Source organism: Hyaena hyaena, unplaced genomic scaffold, assembly GCF_003009895.1.
Source record: "Hyaena hyaena isolate Hyena2069 unplaced genomic scaffold, ASM300989v1 scaffold_143, whole genome shotgun sequence".
Taxonomy (NCBI): Eukaryota; Metazoa; Chordata; class Mammalia; order Carnivora; family Hyaenidae; genus Hyaena; species Hyaena hyaena.
Genome location: NW_024080775.1, coordinates 1,698,532 through 1,716,331, shown reverse-complemented (window position 1 = coordinate 1,716,331; position 17,800 = coordinate 1,698,532).

The window sequence follows — 17,800 nt, the reverse complement described above, 5'->3', positions numbered from 1 at the left end:
TAAGGTGACATATTGGCTGTCTCTTCCTATTCTACAACATCCATAGTTTTGAAAAGTGCCATCCAGTTTTTCAAACAAATCAATAATAATGATGTTAAGGGTAGCATTAAGGATAGAGCCTTGTGACATCCCACTGGAAACCTCTCTTCAGATCAATGTTTTGATTATTGGTATGGTTGATCTAATAATCAGGATACTTTCTATTTTTTTAAATATTTTTAAAATTTATTTCTAGGAGACAGAGAGAGAGAGAGTGATCAGGGGAGGGTCAGAGAGAGAGGGAGACACAGACTCCGAAATAGGCTCCAGGCTCTGAGCTGGCAGTCAGCACAGAGCCCAACGCGGGGCTCGAACCCACGAACCGTGAGCTCATGACCTAAGCGAAAGTCAGACGTTTAACCGACTAAGCCACCCAGGCTCCCCCAGGATACTTTCTAAGTGTGAATTTTATTCAGTATATATTTCTTGTCTCAATAAAGCAGTTCTCAAATTTTGTTTCAAGGAGATGTTAATAGGGGCACCTGGGTGGCTCAGTCGGTTAAGCATCCATCTTCCACTCAGGTCATGATCTCACAGTTTGTGGGTTCAAGGCTCATGTCGGACTCTGTGCGGACAGCCAGCTCAGAGCCTGGAGCCTATTTCAGATTCTGTGTCTCCCTTTCTCTCTGACCCTCACTTGCTTATGCTCTCTCTCTCTCTCTCTCTCTCTCTCTCTAAGAAATAAATAAAACATTAAAAAAAAAGATGTTAATAGATATACCTAAATAAAATTGAGTGCCATATTTTAAAAGATTTGGGAGATGTTGCACACTACATTCTTTTCTTGGAGAGCCAGAGTACATATTAGCATACATATTATTCTTCAAAATTTGTATTTTGTTTAACTCATGTTTTCCAAATTTACCTGTGTATGAACCCTGCTCCCTACATACCTGTGCATATACTGTGTAAGTCTGTTCTTTGCAGACTCCAATTTGAAAAGTATTCCCTGCAAAGGTAAAATGAGAGAGCCTGTCAAATGCCCTGCTGAAATCCAGACATATATGTCCACAGTATTTTTCTTGTCTCCTGGTCTCGTAAATTTATCAAAAGAAAATGAGCTATGTCTGGCTTGCATTGTTCATTATAAATCTGTGTTGGCTCCATACTGATCCTGTTTGATTTTCTCAATTTCTCCCTTGCCCGGAATCAACACAGAATTTAAGAGTTCAGTTAATGAAACTCTCTCCCCCACCCCTCACCTTTAAGTATATTAAGTCAATATTAACTCATCTCTGTCTTCTGGTGCCTTTCCTTTTCTCTAAGTTTCCTCCGTGAAAATTCCAATGATGTTCATCCACTTCATTTTGTGTGATGTCTTTCAGAATTCTGAGATGGAATTCACCTGGTCAGAAGCACTTAGCTCATCTAATAAAACTGCCTGGCATTTTGAACATGATTCTGTCCAATCTCAGTCTTTTAATTCTACTCTCTGAGGTTTATTCTTGCTTTTCTGGGCTTACTAGCATTTCCCTTGACAGAAGATAAACAGAAATATTTCTTCACTTTTCCAAGCAGTGTATCTCTCTCTTTCTCTTTATTAGTTTCTACCTCTTTTAAAAAGCTCTTTTTGTTGATTGTTAGCATTTTTGAAAGATTTTTTGTATTCTCTGCTTTTAGCCTGCCCGACACTGTCCTTTGAGTTCCGTGACACTTGTCTGTGGCTCACCTACTTTTGATTGCCACGTCTTCTCTTTCTCTTCCTCAGTGGGATTATCTGACACTGTGTTGTCAGAATTTTATTTCTGTGAGCTTTCCTTCCCTCTTGAGCCATCTCCTTTCTCAGCTTCTAAGGAATCTTACCCAACTACTCTTTCTATTTTCTTAGAGCACTGGTCTTCTTATCATGGGCAGTAACATACTCTTTGATGAAATGATTTCATTCTTCCAGCGTTCCTCCATTCTCCATCCAGCGTCACTAAAACACAGCAAGACTGTTTTTGTGGCTCTTTCATTATTTCTTCCTTCAGAGAGAGAAAAATGATTGGCTTAACAAGTCAAGAATCCATTTTATCATCAGGAAAGTGCTTCCAGTGTTTATCTTGGTAGAAGATATTCCTTAGTAATTGTGTGGCAAGAATTTGTTCTTGGCAGACAGACATATTTTGTCTTACCATAAAGTGTTAAAAAGGTATGAGTCCTGTAAAGGAAATGCAATTAAGAGAGCCACATAAATAAATAAAATTAATTAAAACAGGTTTGTTGTAATAATTAGTTTGTTTTACAATAGGGTATTTGGTTGTTAACAGTCTTTAGAATGCTTCAGGGCAATAATTTTTATTTCTAACTATAGCTCTTGAGGTATTCTGTGAATGTATTACAATGAGTGAGTTTTGCTAATTGATTTTTTCATTATAAATTATGCAATTCTGGAAAGCACACAAATGCATTTAATTTACACAACACATTCATTCTTTTAGTTCTTCTTATTGATTATCTATTGAGCAATGGTGGTTGATGATTTAGCTACCAAAAGGCATAGAAACTGTCCAATGCCACCAAGAACAGAAAGAGAGGCTCAGCCATGATATCACAGGCCGTAGTTGATAATGTGTGATGTCAGCCAAGGGGAGGGCTGCTGAGACAGTGTTAAGGTTTAATAAAATTCTCAACACTACTGGATAAATGAGATAGACTAATGTCTTCCAAAATTTGCACTCCCCCAAAACTATTATTTTACTTTTTCTCTTACAAATTTATTTTGAAACATTTTCTTTGTTGAAATGGGTTGTTTTTCCATTATTTTAAATGATTGGTATATGCAGTAAGTACCACTCAAAAATTCTGATCAGCAGGAGGTAACTGATGATGGCTCGTTCAGCTGATACATTTCTCACCAGAAATAATTAAATTTGATGTTTTATTTAGCCTTCCAGCCTTATCATGAGTAAACTAATCATAAAGCTATTAAGATTTATGGATTATTAGAACTAGTTCATGGGCTCTCAAGGACCTTAATCTAGGAAGATTGTATTTTCATTGGTCATTGGCTGCTAAGATTCTTGTCATGCAGAGCATGTCCATAACCAGGAATATTTTTTGTTTTTTTTGTTTTTGTATTTTTAAAAAATATTTTAAATACTTTATTGTCAAGTTGGTTTCCATATAACACCCAGTGTTTATCCCAACAAGTGCCCTCCTCCATGCTCATCATCCCCCTCCCCCTCTCCCCACCTCATCTGCCCTCAATTGTTCTCAGCGTTCAAGAGTCTCTCATGGTTTGCCTCCCTCCCTCTCCCCCACTATTTTTCCCCTTCTTCTCCCCCATAGTCCTTCGTTAAGTTCCTCCTAATCCTCCTATACGTGCAAACATATTGTATTTATCCTTCTCTACCTGACTTATTTTGCTCAGCATAACACCCTCAAGTTCCATCCATGTTGCTACACATGGCCAGATTTCATTCTTTCTCATTGCCATGTAGTATTCTATGGTATAGATAAACCACATCTTCTTGATCCATTCATCAGTTGATGGACACTTAGGCTCTTTCCATGTTTTGCTATTGTTGAGAGTGCTGCTATGAATATTGGGGTACATGTGCCCCTATGCATCAGCACTCCTGTATCCCTTGGGTAAATTCCCAGCACTGCTATTGCTGGGTCATAGGGGAGTTCTGTTGTTAATTTTTTGAGGAACCTCCACACTGTTTTCCAGAGGGGCTGTACCAGTTTACATTCCCACCAACAGTGTAGGAGGGTGCCCATTTCTCTACATCCTCGCCAGCACCTAGAATCCTCTGATTTGCTCATTTTAGCCACTCTGACTGGCGTAAGGTGGTATCTCAGTGTGGTTTTGATGTGTATTTCCCTGATGAGGAGGGATGCTGAGCATTGTTTCATGTGTCTGTTGGCCATCTGGATGTCCTCTTTGGAGAAGTGTCTGTTCATGTCTTCTGCCCATTTCTTCACTGGATTGTTTGTTTTTCGGGTGTGGAGTTTGATGAGTTCCTTATAGATTTTGGATATTAGCCCTTTATCTGATATGTCATTTGCAACTATCTTTTCCCATTCCATCAGTTGCCTATTAGTTTTATGGATTGTTTCCTTTGCCGTGCAGAAACTTTTAATCTTGATGAGGTCCCAAGAGGTCATTTTTGCTATTGATTCCCTTGCCTTTGGGGATGTGTCAAGTAAGAAATTGCTGCGGTTGAGGTCAAGGAGGTTGTTTCCTGCTTTCTCCTCTAGAGTTTTTTTTTTTTCTTTTTAATATTTTTATCTATTTCTAGGGGAGAGAGAGAGACACAGTGTGAGCAGGGGAGGGTCAGAGAGAGAGGGAGACGCAGACTCTGAAATAGGCTCCAGGCTCTGAGCTGGCAGTTAGCACAGAGCCCGACGTGGGGCTCGAACCCACGAACCGCGAGATCATGGCCTAAGCGAAAGTTGGACGCTTAACCGACTAAGCCACCCAGGCACCCCTCTCCTCCAGAGTTTTGATAGTTTCCTGTCTCACGTTCAGGTCCTTTATCCATTTTGAGTTTATTTTTGTATATGGTGTGAGAAAATGACCTAATTTCATTCTTCTGCATGTTGCTGTCCAGTTCTCCCAGCACCATCTGTTAAAGAGGCTGTCTTTTTTCATTGGATACTCTTTCCTGCTTTGTCAAAGATTAGTTGGCTGTACACTTTTGGGTCTAAATCTGAGTTCTCTATTCTATTCCACTGGTCTTTGTGTCTGTTTTTGTGCCATACTGTCTTGATGATGACAGCTTTGTAGTAGAGGCTAAAGTCTGGGATGGTGATGCCTCCCGTTTTGGTTTTCTTCTTCAGTATGACTTTGGCGATTCGGGGTATTTTGTGGTTCCATACAAATTTTAGGATAGTTTGTTCTAGTTTTGAGAAGAGTGCTGGTGCAATTTTGATTGGGATTACATTTAAGGTGTAGATTCCTTTGGGTATTAATGACATTTTAACTGTATTTATTCTTCCAGTCCATGAGCATGGAATGCTTTTCCATTTCTTTGTGTCTTCTTCAATTTCCTTCATAAGTTTTCTATAGTTTTCATCCTACAGATCTCTTGTATCCTTGGTTAGGTTTATTCCGAGGTATTTTATGGTTTTTTGTGCAATTGTGAATGGGATCAGTTTCTTGATTTCTCTTTCTGTTGCTTCCTTGTTGGTGTATAAAAATGCAACTGATCTGTATGTTGATTTTGTATCCTGCAACCTTGCTGAATTCATGGATCAGCTCTAGTAGGCTTCTGGTGGAGTCTGTCTGGTTTTCTATGTAGAGTATCATGTCGTCTGTGAAACGTGAGAGTTTGACTTCTTTGACAATTCTGGTGCCTTTTATTTCCTTTTGTTGTCTGATGGCTCTCGCTAGGACTGCCAGTACTATGTAAAACAGCAGTCATAACCAGGAATTTTTAATGGTTTTGGTCAACAAAGGATAATGTAAGGAGAATTTGGAAAACAGAAAATATATAATAAAGGAAGTTTAACTTGGCACATAGTTTGTCCATCTTCCCAAGGAGCTTTGACTGTTTAGCGTTTCCTCATGTACGTTTTGCACGTACTCATCTCCGTGATGGGACTACTACAAGGGACACATATGAAGCATGTGTGGCAAGAGAGAGAGGAAAGGAACGCAGAGGAAGCAAGGGGGTAAGGAAGCCAGTGTCAGCGGAGGGATGCTGAATGAGTGGCTATTCATCCCTTTTCTAGGACAGGCTCAGGATAACTGAGAGTCTTTCAGCAACTAGGTTAATAATTGTGTATTTTTAAAGTATATATGGCAAGAAAACCTATTTTTCTTGAAAACAAAACTATTTTATTCTAAGCTTTCATTTTTAAGCCAGATTTTTAATGTATTTTATTGGTGTCTAATTATCCTAGTTGTTGTTAATAATTTAATTTACAGAATAATTGAGCTAGGAATAATTCAGTAATAGCTACCATTATAAAGTATCCATTATGTACAAGGCATGCCACAAACATTGTTCTAGTCCTGCAGTCACAGTGCAAGGCAGTTTTTATGTGCACCTAAACATCAGAAAACTAAATTTCAGAAGCTTCAGCAATTTGCCTAAATATCACATAGCCTGAAATTTTAGAGCTTAAAATCAACCTCACTTCTATTTGCTTCAATATTCTCTTTCTCTTTTTCCAACATGGACAGCTGTATCGCTCTGGCTCTTATTAAGGCTTTTTGTTACACATAGGTTTTTTGTTTTTGTTTTTGTTTTTGTTTTTTTTTTGTATACAGTTCTTTTACATTCCCAGGGTGGGTTTGTATTCTTGCATTCTTGGGAGTTTGAAGAGCCTAAGACTAGATATCTCTAGCACTTTATGAAAAATGCTCTTGCTCTTATGAATTTTGATCATAGAATGAAAGTGCTTTTGGATATGCTGTAGATAAGAACCTCAAAGAAATGACCTTTGACTTGAAAAAGACAAGCAAGTAGTAAAAATAGGTTTGAGAAAAAGACTCACAGAAGAGCATCACAATATCAAGGAATTCCTGAGACAACTCTGGAGGTTGTTTGGAAGGCATAAGCCAGTCTTTTTCTCAATCATTTCTCTTTTTTACTAGATAGATTGTGAACTTTTGGAGGATAGAGACATGCCTTTTCATGTTTGAATACTCAGGGCCTGGCATAGTGACTCAAACACGTTTGAATGAATACATCAGACATGTAATAGATGTTTCTGATGTGAACAGTTCAAAGGTCAGTTGTCTGAAAAATTAGAGGATACAAAACTTTAAGATAACTCTTTGCATGAAATGAAACAGGTTTTGGTTCTGGAACCAGTGGCCATGCCAGTTATGGGCAAGACCTTCAGCTAGTCTAGAGTAACAGAAAATTTCAGATTCAGTATGTATAATTTATGGCTATAATACCTAACCCATTTCTTCAATCACAAACACCCTGATGACACATCCTTCCCTCCTCCCGCATACAAAGATACACCTCAGTTGCTGCTGAAACATCATGGGGTTGGCCAGTTCCTTTTTCTCTTCCAGGTTCCTTTGCTCAGCAAAATGGCATAAAACTCTAAGGAAGATCTCCTGGCCAGGTATTTAATTATGATCATAAAGGGGGAATAAAGCATATTTCCTGAGCAGGAATGTTGTGCATTTGAGATAACTTTTCTGATATTTTTTCTTGTTTGATTTTTATTTTTATCTTAATTAATTAGTTAGTTAATTAAGTCAACCAGAAGTCAGGCAGAACTAAGAGCATGTAAATGTATTGGCCAAAGGCCAAGGTGTGGGAAAGAGCTGTGGCTGTTTGATAAATACACTCGAGAAGCTGGCTCTTTCCTTAAGCCCAGTTCTTCAATGACACAGAGTTGAGATGTGCCAGACAGGGCAGCTCGAGTGTGTATGGAGACCAGTGCTCAGGAGAGCATGTTTCCATGAAGTCTGCAGTGGCCAGATTCCAAATTGAAGCGTTCTTCGAAGAGCAAATGAATTGAAGAGCAAGACAAAGAGTCTCTTGACAGTTTTTTCTTAAAAATATTTTTTTAATGTTTATTTATTATTCAGAGGGGAGGGGAGGGGCAGAGAGAGGGAGACACAAAGTCTGAAGCAGGCTCCAGGCTCTGAGCTATCAGCACAGAGCCCCATGTGGGCTCAAACCCATGAACTGTGAGATCACAACCTAAGCAGAAGTCGCACCCTTACCTGACTGATCCACCCAGGCATCCCACTTAACAGTTCCTTTTTTAAACACTAGACACTGTAGCTGAGGACAATGTAGTAAAGGCATCGTATACTGTGTTTCAACATATCAACATATAACTTGTGTTTCAATCTTTATTTTTGGGGGGGGGGATGTGTTTTTGCTCTTCACGTCTTCACCTGTGGTGCCTAACACAATTGGCTATCCTAAAGTGCATTTTGTGAAGTAGGAAGTAGATACTTCTTCTCACTATAAAATTGGGCGTGTCAGATAATCACCTTCCTGGTATTTCTTGCAGGTAGGTTATGGGCACATGACCTCAAAATTCCACCAACACAATTGTCTTGCCAGATTTGTGTGGGAAGCTGATGAAGAGAAGAGGAGGTTCAGATTCCATCTGATGAAAGTGATGACAGGGACAGTTGCATCTTGTTCCTAGAGGCAGTGGGGACATTAATTAATGTAGTGTCCTGGTCCAATGCCTCATGTTAGTGATACCTGACAGTATGCCATCTACAGGGTTTCTGCCACTGGGGCTGGCAGTGATGATTCATGACTTTGAGAACTGTTTCTGAATATCGCCCCTCAGACTTGATTCTCCAGTTTTCTTACTCTGTGAATGCCCAGCATCCTTTTGAAAATCCCTTTTCTACTTAAGTGAGTCAGGGTTAGTTTCTGATGCATGGAAATATGAGGCTTGACCAATACTTGGCAACTCTCCTTGGAATAATGATCAGAGATCATATCTTTGCTTTTACTGGGTAATCCTTAGAAAACAAAGTTTCTCAAATTTAAAATCTTGGAGAAAATTTTTAGTGGTAAATTTCTACTTTGTAGACCAAGATAATCTTTCAAAAAGCAAATATTTTTATTTGTACTGTAAAATTGGCATAAAAACAATTTCCTGTTCTAATTAACACACATGAAATAGAGCAAGAGCTAGAGTAGGTTACCTGCATAGTTGAACAGGTCTTCCTTTGCCTGCTTGTTCCTTTAGAGATTCAGGGAGAAGATGTTATAGACTAGGGTGTTAGACTTTCAGGTTGGAGATTTCAGTCCTAGGATTTTAGAGGATTCTTTCTTGAGCTACCTAGTTGCAGAGGGCCCAAGAGAAAACTGTCTTCTGTGAGTCCTTGTATAAGTGACACAATAGGATATGGTGGTCCTGGATATGCTTCTGGTGAGCACTGTATGTGACTCTGGAGAGATGTGTCACAAAAGCATTTCTATGAGGGGCCAAAGCATCCAGATGGGTAGGTATTTGAATGCTTAGCTTCATAAGGAAAAAATTTAGAGTGTTTTGAGAAGTAGATAGATGGTTCATCCTTTGGGGAAGCCTGCTAAAATATTATTATTGAAAAGTAAGTTGTGATAAAGAATTTGAAATTAACTTTCTGAGAAATACTTGAGAATTGGATTTTCTTTTCTGATGATGAATAAATAACTGGGGGGTGGGTGCAGGTTTGACATATTCTGCGTAAAGGAAACATGACCAGGTCACATGCCTCAGAAGATGGCCTCACCACCACAGGAAAGAGGTCATGGAAAGATCTGAAGTCTGGGCCAACAAAGGGCAGAGCCCTCTATACCGCAGCTTTATTCCCTGGAGGGTGAGTTAAGGCATCAGGTTCTGTGCTTGTCTTCTTTTGGAATAGTGGTTGGCTCTTATTATCTATGCCAGTGATAAAGGCATGTTTTGTAAATCCAAAACAAAACCAAACAAAACTGTGAAAACCTTGAACGGTTTAGGCTTAGTTTAGAATAGCTTTTTGAGAAATTAAACAATAGAAATCTCAAAAGCCTTGCCTCCTATCTTTATATTTGGACATAGGAGCATCTTATTTAAAAATTGAATATAGTAATAACATGTCCCATTACGTTGAAACTCTATAGTGCTCCAGGCAGTGGGCTGGATACTTTTTCTATGATAGCTCATTTAGTTCTTACAAAAACTCCATGATGAAGGTATCATTCTTATTCTCACAATATAATTTTGTTGATTTAGTGTGAAGACCTTGAGCAAGAATCTGTCATTCAGAGTCCTTAGTCATACCAATAAATCAAATAAGTAGAAAAAACAAAGATGTCACAAAAATTAAAGATACGATGTGCTTCCAGGATGCCTGTATGGCTTAGTTACACATCTGACTCTTGATTTTGGCTCAGGTCATGATCTTTCTCATGTCACTCTGCAGTGACAGCGTGGGGCCTGCTTGGGATCTCTCTCTGGCTCTCTCTTGGCCCCTCCCACCCCCTCACTTCTGTCCCTTCCCCCACCAAAATAAATAAACTTTAAAAAATACAGTTTGCTTCCAGTTACTTAACTAATTAATAAGCAAACAAATTTATTTGTTACCGTTAAAACTGCTAGTAATCAGCTTGTGGATAGTTGAAGAGTCTTCTTACTGAATATTTTCATAGGAAATTTCATGATAACCAAACATGAAAAAAATCAAAGCAAACATTTCAGGAAGTATTACCCAGATTGTGTTCAGCTATGCAGAAACAAAATCATAACCAGATATACTTGTGCATTAATTTTTTTTTAAATTTTTATTTATTTCTAGGAGAGAGAGAGAGACAGCGTGAGCAGGGGAGGGTCAGAGAGAGAGGGAGACACAGACTCCGAAATAGGCTCCAGGCTCTGAGCTGGCAGTCAGCACAGAGCCCGACGCGGGGCTCGAACCCACGAACCGTGAGATCATGACCTAAGTGAAAGTCAGACGCTTAACCGACTAAGCCACCCAGGCGCCCCTGTGCATTAATTTTTTATTCTTAACCACATCAGACCTGTGCTGGGAGTGTTTACAGTCTAATCTTTTATGCTCTTTAGTGTGTCTAGGTATCATCTCGACATGTTAACCCCAAGTTTTAAGTAGTAGTGATCAACTTTTACATGCATAAAAATCAGCCAGTGTTTGTTAAAAAGGTATACTTGTTGGCTCCATCGCAGAGTTTGTGATTCATCAACTCTGGGTTGATGTGCAGCAATTTCTATTTTTAACAAGCAGCATAGCTGTTTCTGATGCAGGTAGTTCTGGGACATTTTTGAGAAACTCTCCCCAGATGAGAAATGACCATAGCAATGACTGGGGGAGCATCCCCAGTCAGGTAATGGTGGGATATTCATAAGGCACCTTGTTTATTTGAAACTTTTTCCTGCCTACCTCTTGTTTCCCTCAACTCTTGTTCTATTCATCTTCAACCCAAGCTCCCAATAGATTCCTTTCCTGCCTCCGTGAAATCTGTTTAGGACACCAAGAAGTAGTGTCTTGCTGGTTGATTGTCCAGTGTTAGCCTGTCAGTGAAGCTGGAAGCTTTGTTCAAATATTTCACTTACAATGTGGTCCCAGCAATTGGAAATCTCACTCTAAATGAAGAGATTTATTCTCAGTTAATAAACTATCCTCCAGCTTCAGGTCCTTTAACAAGTGTGGGTTCTGTTCTGTGGGCAGAGCCCTGCCCTGGAGAGCACAAAATCCTGAGTTTGAATTGGGGCTTGGTCACTTACAAATTACACAATTCTGAGCCTGTAGTCATTCATGCTTTTAGAGGAATAGCTTTGTAATATGCAAAATAAAAGGAACAATTCCTATGTTGCCTAGTTGTTCAGATAACTCAGTGTTGTCCATCATTAATTTAATAAACATTTACTGTGCACTGACCATGTACAAGGTGTGAGTGGGGTCAAGTAACATTAGATAATTTTGAACTCACCTAATCCTGTTTCCTGTTCACATTTTTCTCTTTTGTATATGTTAAGCGTCCTTATCTTTTAATTGTTTAATTTCCTGAGGAACATAGTTTGTATGAAACTAGTGTTTATAAAACTTTTTAGTAATATAAAATAGATGAGGTATCTCTTGTCTACAACTAAAAGAAACATATGTATTAATTTAATTATCTAATTGTCAGTTACCTATTAACTTATTTAATACCTACTATTTATTAATTACCTCATTTTATCTAACATTTAGTAATTACCTGTGGCATTCAGGCACTCTATAGGAATTGCAGATATAGAGTACAAGACTGATATAGTCTGAATCTTCATTGATCTTACATTCTAGCAGAGATGACAGACATCCATCCAGAGAAGATGGATACTCAACAAGTAATTTCATGATTAATTATTGAAAGAGTAAATTCTTCAAAAAATTAATAGTGATCTGTAAATAACAGAACAGGAATGTTGGATCTGGTTGGTGGGATGGTGGTAGCAAAAAATGCTTCCTAGAGGAAACAAAATGTAAGCAAAGTTTTATTTTTTCATTATTTATTTATTTTATTATTATTTTTTAAATGTTTTATTTATTTCTGAGAGAGAGAGACAGACAGTGTGAGTAGGGGAGGGTTAGAGAGAGAGGGAAAAAGAATCTGAAACAGGCTCCAGGCTCTGAGCTGTCAGCACAAAGCCCGACGTGGGGCTCGAACCCACGAACTGTGAGATCATGACCTGAGCCGAAGTCGGATGCTTTACCAGCTGAGCCACCCAGGTGCCCCAGTGTAAGCAGAGTTTTAAAACGAGAATGTGAATGAACCAGGCCCAAGTAAAGGGGAGTGAGGTGGAGAAGGGGGAGGTTTCAGGAAGATGGTTCACATATGTCTCCCTGAGAAAGAAGGAGCATGGCACTTCATCATTTTTCCTTCCTTCCTTCCTTCCTTCCTTCCTTCCTTCCTTCCTTCCTTCCTTCCTTCCTTCCTTCCCTTAGCAAACACAAGCAGGGAAGAGGTAGAGAGAGAGAGAGAGAGAGGGAGGGAAGGAGAAAAAGAATCCCAAGCAGGCTCTGCACTGTCAGCACAGAGACCCATGCAGGGCCCTGTCTCACAAACTCTGAGATCATGACCTGAGCCAAAATTAAGAGTTGGATGCTTAACTGACTGAGCTACTCAGGCACTCCAGGAGCGTGACATTTCTAAGGGACTTGAGGAAACTTTTCTTTAGAAAGATGCCTCCTTGCTGGTAGGAATGGACAGGAAGAGGCACATCTGTGTTGAAAGGGGAACTGTGAACTTGGACCAGAGAGGTGGTGGAGGAGGTGGACTAAAGTGGTTGGGTAGAGAGATTATGTAGGAGCTAATAAGGACATGTCTTACCACTTAATTGGAGATGGCACACAGAGGAGAGAGAGGTGTTGACCAGCTCACGTTCCTGGTTTCACATGTACATTTGAAGATAGAGACCATTTATCACAACATAGCTAAGCTAATATTGTCATATATTGTCCTGTTGCCATGAAGCAGTTGAAATAATAACTTCTGTGAATATGTTGTACTTATAAAAGAGCAGTGGTTGCAAGTCAAAGAACTCCGTGTTGTAATGCCAATTCTGTCACTGTCTGACATTGGGCAGTCCCTTAAACACTTGCTATGAGTATGGTTTTATCTTTTTAAAACATTGAATGGTAAAATGTCTAAAGTTTCAATTCTGACTTTTTTGGTGGTTTATGCTGGTTTTATGAGGCTAAGTAAATTAAAGTATAATTAAACGGTAATTTTTTTAAAAGCATCTTATTAAGTCATAGAAACCTAGTCAAACTACAAATCTCAGCATTATTCTTGAACCTTTTTCCACAAATGCCACATTTGACTTAGCATCAAGTCAGTTCTACCTGGGAAACATATCTGGAACCCATGAACCTATTTATTGCTGCTATTACCTCCCTAGTCCAAACTAGTCCACTGTTCATTCCTTCCTAGATGTTATCTGTGATATTATCCTTACTGGTTTCCTTCTTTCTACTCTTGCCTTCCCACAACCCACCTTCCATTCAGCAACCAGAGGGATCCTTTAAAAATGTAAATCAGATCATGCGACTAATGCCCAAAACTGCTTGCTGATATCCTATCATGCTTAGAATAAAATCTGAGCTCCTTCCTGTTTCTCACAAAGCCCTTCTTCATTGTACCCTGAATGCCCCCTTTCCTCTTTGTTCCTCACTCCTCTAGCTCGTAGCTACAGTACGTTGTTTTTTTTTTTTCCTGAACATGCCACCTCCTTTGTGCCTTATCAAACTCTTCCTTCTGACTGGAAGACGCTTCCTTGGCTCTTTGCATTCCTGGTTTCTCTTCCTCATTCAGTTCACAGCCTACATGTTGCCTCTTCAGAGAGATCTCTCTTAACTACCCAATCTAGTGGCTGCCTGGTCACTCTCAAGTACTTTCCTTATTTCAGTTCTCTGAAGAGAATAAATCATCCTCTGCTCTGTGAATTGTTTGTTGATTGGTTGTCTTCTCCCAGAATATAAGCTCTGTAAGAGAAGGAACTTTGTCTATCTCATTGTTACTACATCCCCAGGGCAAAACAATCTTTCATATACGGTTACATAGGAAATATTTGATGAATAAATGAATCATGAGAATGTATCAAGAAGCAAGATACAGTTCTTATCTTCATGGGTCTTTTATAATCTCACAAAATGAGTAAGATGTTATATTCACAGGGTATATGAGTGGCCAAGGAGTATTTCTTAAATTCAGTCTCAAAAGTCTTTTCCACAGTCTGTGTATCCTCTGTTTAGCTGCTGCCACATTCCTTTTTTTTCTGAGTAGATTAGAGCAGCTTACAAAAAAAAAATAGCTCTTAAACTAAGACACTGATGAAAATATTACTGGGCTCTATTTTATCCAGACAAATAATCTGTGTTCTCAAACTGTTAGTATTACTGTTACAATATTCCATTTTTTAGTGCACAAAAAGTTTGGTAGGATGTCAAATATTTTTCCAGTGTTAATGAGACATTAAAGCAACGTGAACTAAAAGACCTTGTATGGGAGTCTGACCTGTTTTGCCTCTAAAGTCTTCTATGACCTCTGAGCAGCTTTGTCCCTTAGTCTTCTGTCCTGTAAAGACTAAATAATGTAACAGAAACAATTCATTTTCAGGTTACTTAGAGGAAAAAAGTCAGATTCCTCCAGTCTCACAGCTACTCCCTAGAGGTCATTGAAGATCCTTGAAAAAAACCTGTTGGCTTGCTTGGTGAGAGTCTTTACTGCACTCCTCTTCTGAGGGTGGGCTGCCAGCTCGGGATCAGGCAAGGGCATTGTAAGGTCTTAGTTTTCTTAGTGTTATTTTCCCCACCAGCCTTCCAGAATGTCTGAAATGTTTACTACAAGAATAGCTCCTTTGGGTTAAGAGGTTATCTCTAGGGAGACATGTTTAAAATGAGCTCCCTGTGTACCATTGAACACATCTGCACTGATTGGATTATTAGAAGAGAAGTTGCCTTCCAGAAGAAAATTTGAGCTAAGGGAATGGAATATATTATTTTCTGTTCCTTCCCCCTTTGCATCTGTTCATCTTTAAAGCAGTTTTGGCGTACTTCTATAGTCAAAACTTCTGCAAGGCCATAAGTAGAATTTAAGAAAAATGAACAGCCCCTTTCAAGGAACTTTCAGTGTAGTGGAGCTGATGAAACTATAAAAGTCAACTAGATTACACAGGCAAAATGAAATAAACAGATCAGATTATAAAGATAGGAGCTGCTCATGTTAGCATGGAATATTGGGACCTGCTTTGTGCAGGGAAAAGCATTTAATTTGAGCTTGAATTAGACTTTGAAGAGAGAGGAGGATTTCAATAAACAGAGATTGAATGATAGAGGGTAAGAATAGGAAAGGAGAGAGCTTTTTATCTGAGAGAATAGCATAAGCAAAGGCAGAGTAAATTTTTTTTTTTTTTTTTTTACAAATAGTTTATTGTCAAATTAGTTTCTACATAACACTCAGTGCTCATCCCCAAAGTGCCCTCCTTCATGCCCATCCCCCCCTCCCCCCCACATCCATCAGTCCTCAGTTTTTGTCAGCATTCAAGAGTCTCTCATGGTTTGCCTCTCTCCCTTTCCCCCACCATTTCCGCCCTTCTTCTCCCCCTTGTTCCTCCGTCAAGTTCCTCCTAATCCTCCTATACGTGCAAACATATGATATTTGTCCTTCTCTGCCTGACTTATTTCGCTCAGCATAACACCCTCAAGGTCCATCCATGTTGCTACACATGGCCAGATTTCATTGTTTCTCATTGCCATGTAGTATTCCATGGTATAGATAAACCACATCTTCTTGATCCATTCATCTGTTGATGGACACTTAGGCTCTTTCCATGTTTTAGCTATTGTGGAGAGTGCTGCTATGAACATTGGGGTACATGTGCTCCTATGCCTCAGCATTTCTGTATCCCTTGGGTAAATTCCTAGCAGTGCTATTGCTGGGTCATAAGGGAGTTCTATTGTTAGTTTCCTGAGGGAGCTCCACACTGTTTTCCAGAGGGGCTGTACCAGTTTACATTCCCACCAACAGTGCAGGAGGGTGCCCGTTTCTCCACATCCTCGCCAGCATCTAGAGTTCTCTGATTTGCTCATTTTAGCCAGAGTAAATTTTTTTTAAATGTTTATTTTTGAGAGAGAGAGAGACAGACAGACGAGGGGGGAGGGGCAGAGAGAAAGAGGGTGACACAGAATCTGAAACAGGCTCCAGGCTCTGAGCTGTGAGCACAGAGCCTGATGTGGGGCTCGAATTCACAGACTGTGAGATCATGACCTGAGCTGAAGTTGGAGGCTCAACTGACTGAGCCACCCAGGCGCTCCAAGGCAGAGTAAATTTTTTTTTTAAATACTTTTTTATTTATTTCTAGGAGAGAGAGAGAGAGAGAGAGCGAGCGAGCAGGGGAGGGTCAGAGAGAGAGAGGGAGACACAGACTCCGAAATAGGCTCCAGGCTCTGATCTGGCAGTCAGCACAGAGCGCGACGCGGGGCTTGAACCCACAAACCGCCAGATCATGACCTAAGCGAAAGTAGGATGCTTAACCGACTAAGCCACCCAGGCACCCCGAGGCAGAGTAAATTTTGATGAAAACTAGAATTTGGAAATATCTGGTGAGTGAGGTGTTTTCTGTGAATTGTTTTCAACTGTTTTATTGAGGTATAATTTACATACAGTAAACTGTACGTATTTAAAGTGTATGATTTGATAAGTTTGTTATATGTATACACCTGTGAAATAATCAACATAGTCTATATAATGAACATATCCATCACCCCCAAAGATTCCTTTTTCCCCTTGATAATTCTTCCCTCTAGCCCCTTCAGATAACCAATGACCTGCTTTCTGTCATTATATAAATTAAATTGTACAGTTGTTGTTATGGTTCCTTTCATTTAGCATAATTATTTTGAGATTTATTTATGCTATTGTCTGTATCAATAGTTCATTCCTTTATTTGGCTGAGTTGTATTTCATTGTATGAGTAAACCACAAATTGTGTATTTATTCAACTGTCAATGGAAATTTGGGTTATTTACAGGTTGTGGTTATTACAAATAAATTTGTGTGAACATTCATTGTGAGGTCTTTACATGTACATATGCTGTCATTCTTCTTGGGAAAACATCTAGAGGTCGAATAGTTGGATTGTATGGTACATGTACACATAACATTTTAAGAATCTGCCAAACTATTCCAAATTGGGTTCCCATTTTACATTCACACTAGCAATGTACCTGAATTTCAGTTCTTCTGTATCTTTGTCAACACTTGATACAGTGAGGTGTTTAAATTTTAACCACTATTATCAATGTCTGGTGGTACCTAATTGTGGATTTAACTTTCATTTTTCTAAAGTTTAATGTTGTTGAGCATCTTCTCATGTACTTATTTGCCATCAGAATATCTGCTTTGGGGAAGTGTCTGTTTAGATCTTTTGCTCATTTATTAATTTTTTAAAATTGAGTTTGGAGAGAGCTTTAGATACAAGTCCTTTGTTGGCTACTGGACTTAAAAATATTTTTTTTCAGTGCATGGCTTGTCTGTTCATCCTTTTAACAATGTCTTTGAGGAACAGACATTCTTGGTTTTGGTAAATTCTAATTTATTAACTTTTTATGGATATTCATATCCATATGATTTCATCATTTCTAAAAAATCCTTGCCTACCCCAAGGTCACAAAGATACTATTTGTTTTAGAATTGTATAATTTTTGATCTTCCATTCAGGTTTATTTTGTATATTGTATGAGATCAATTTATTTAGGATTCATTTGTTGAAAATATTATACTATTTATTGATAAGAATTTCCTTTCTACATTGAATTGCCTTTGCATCTGTATCAAAAACCAGTTGTCCATATATAGGTAGGAATATTTGT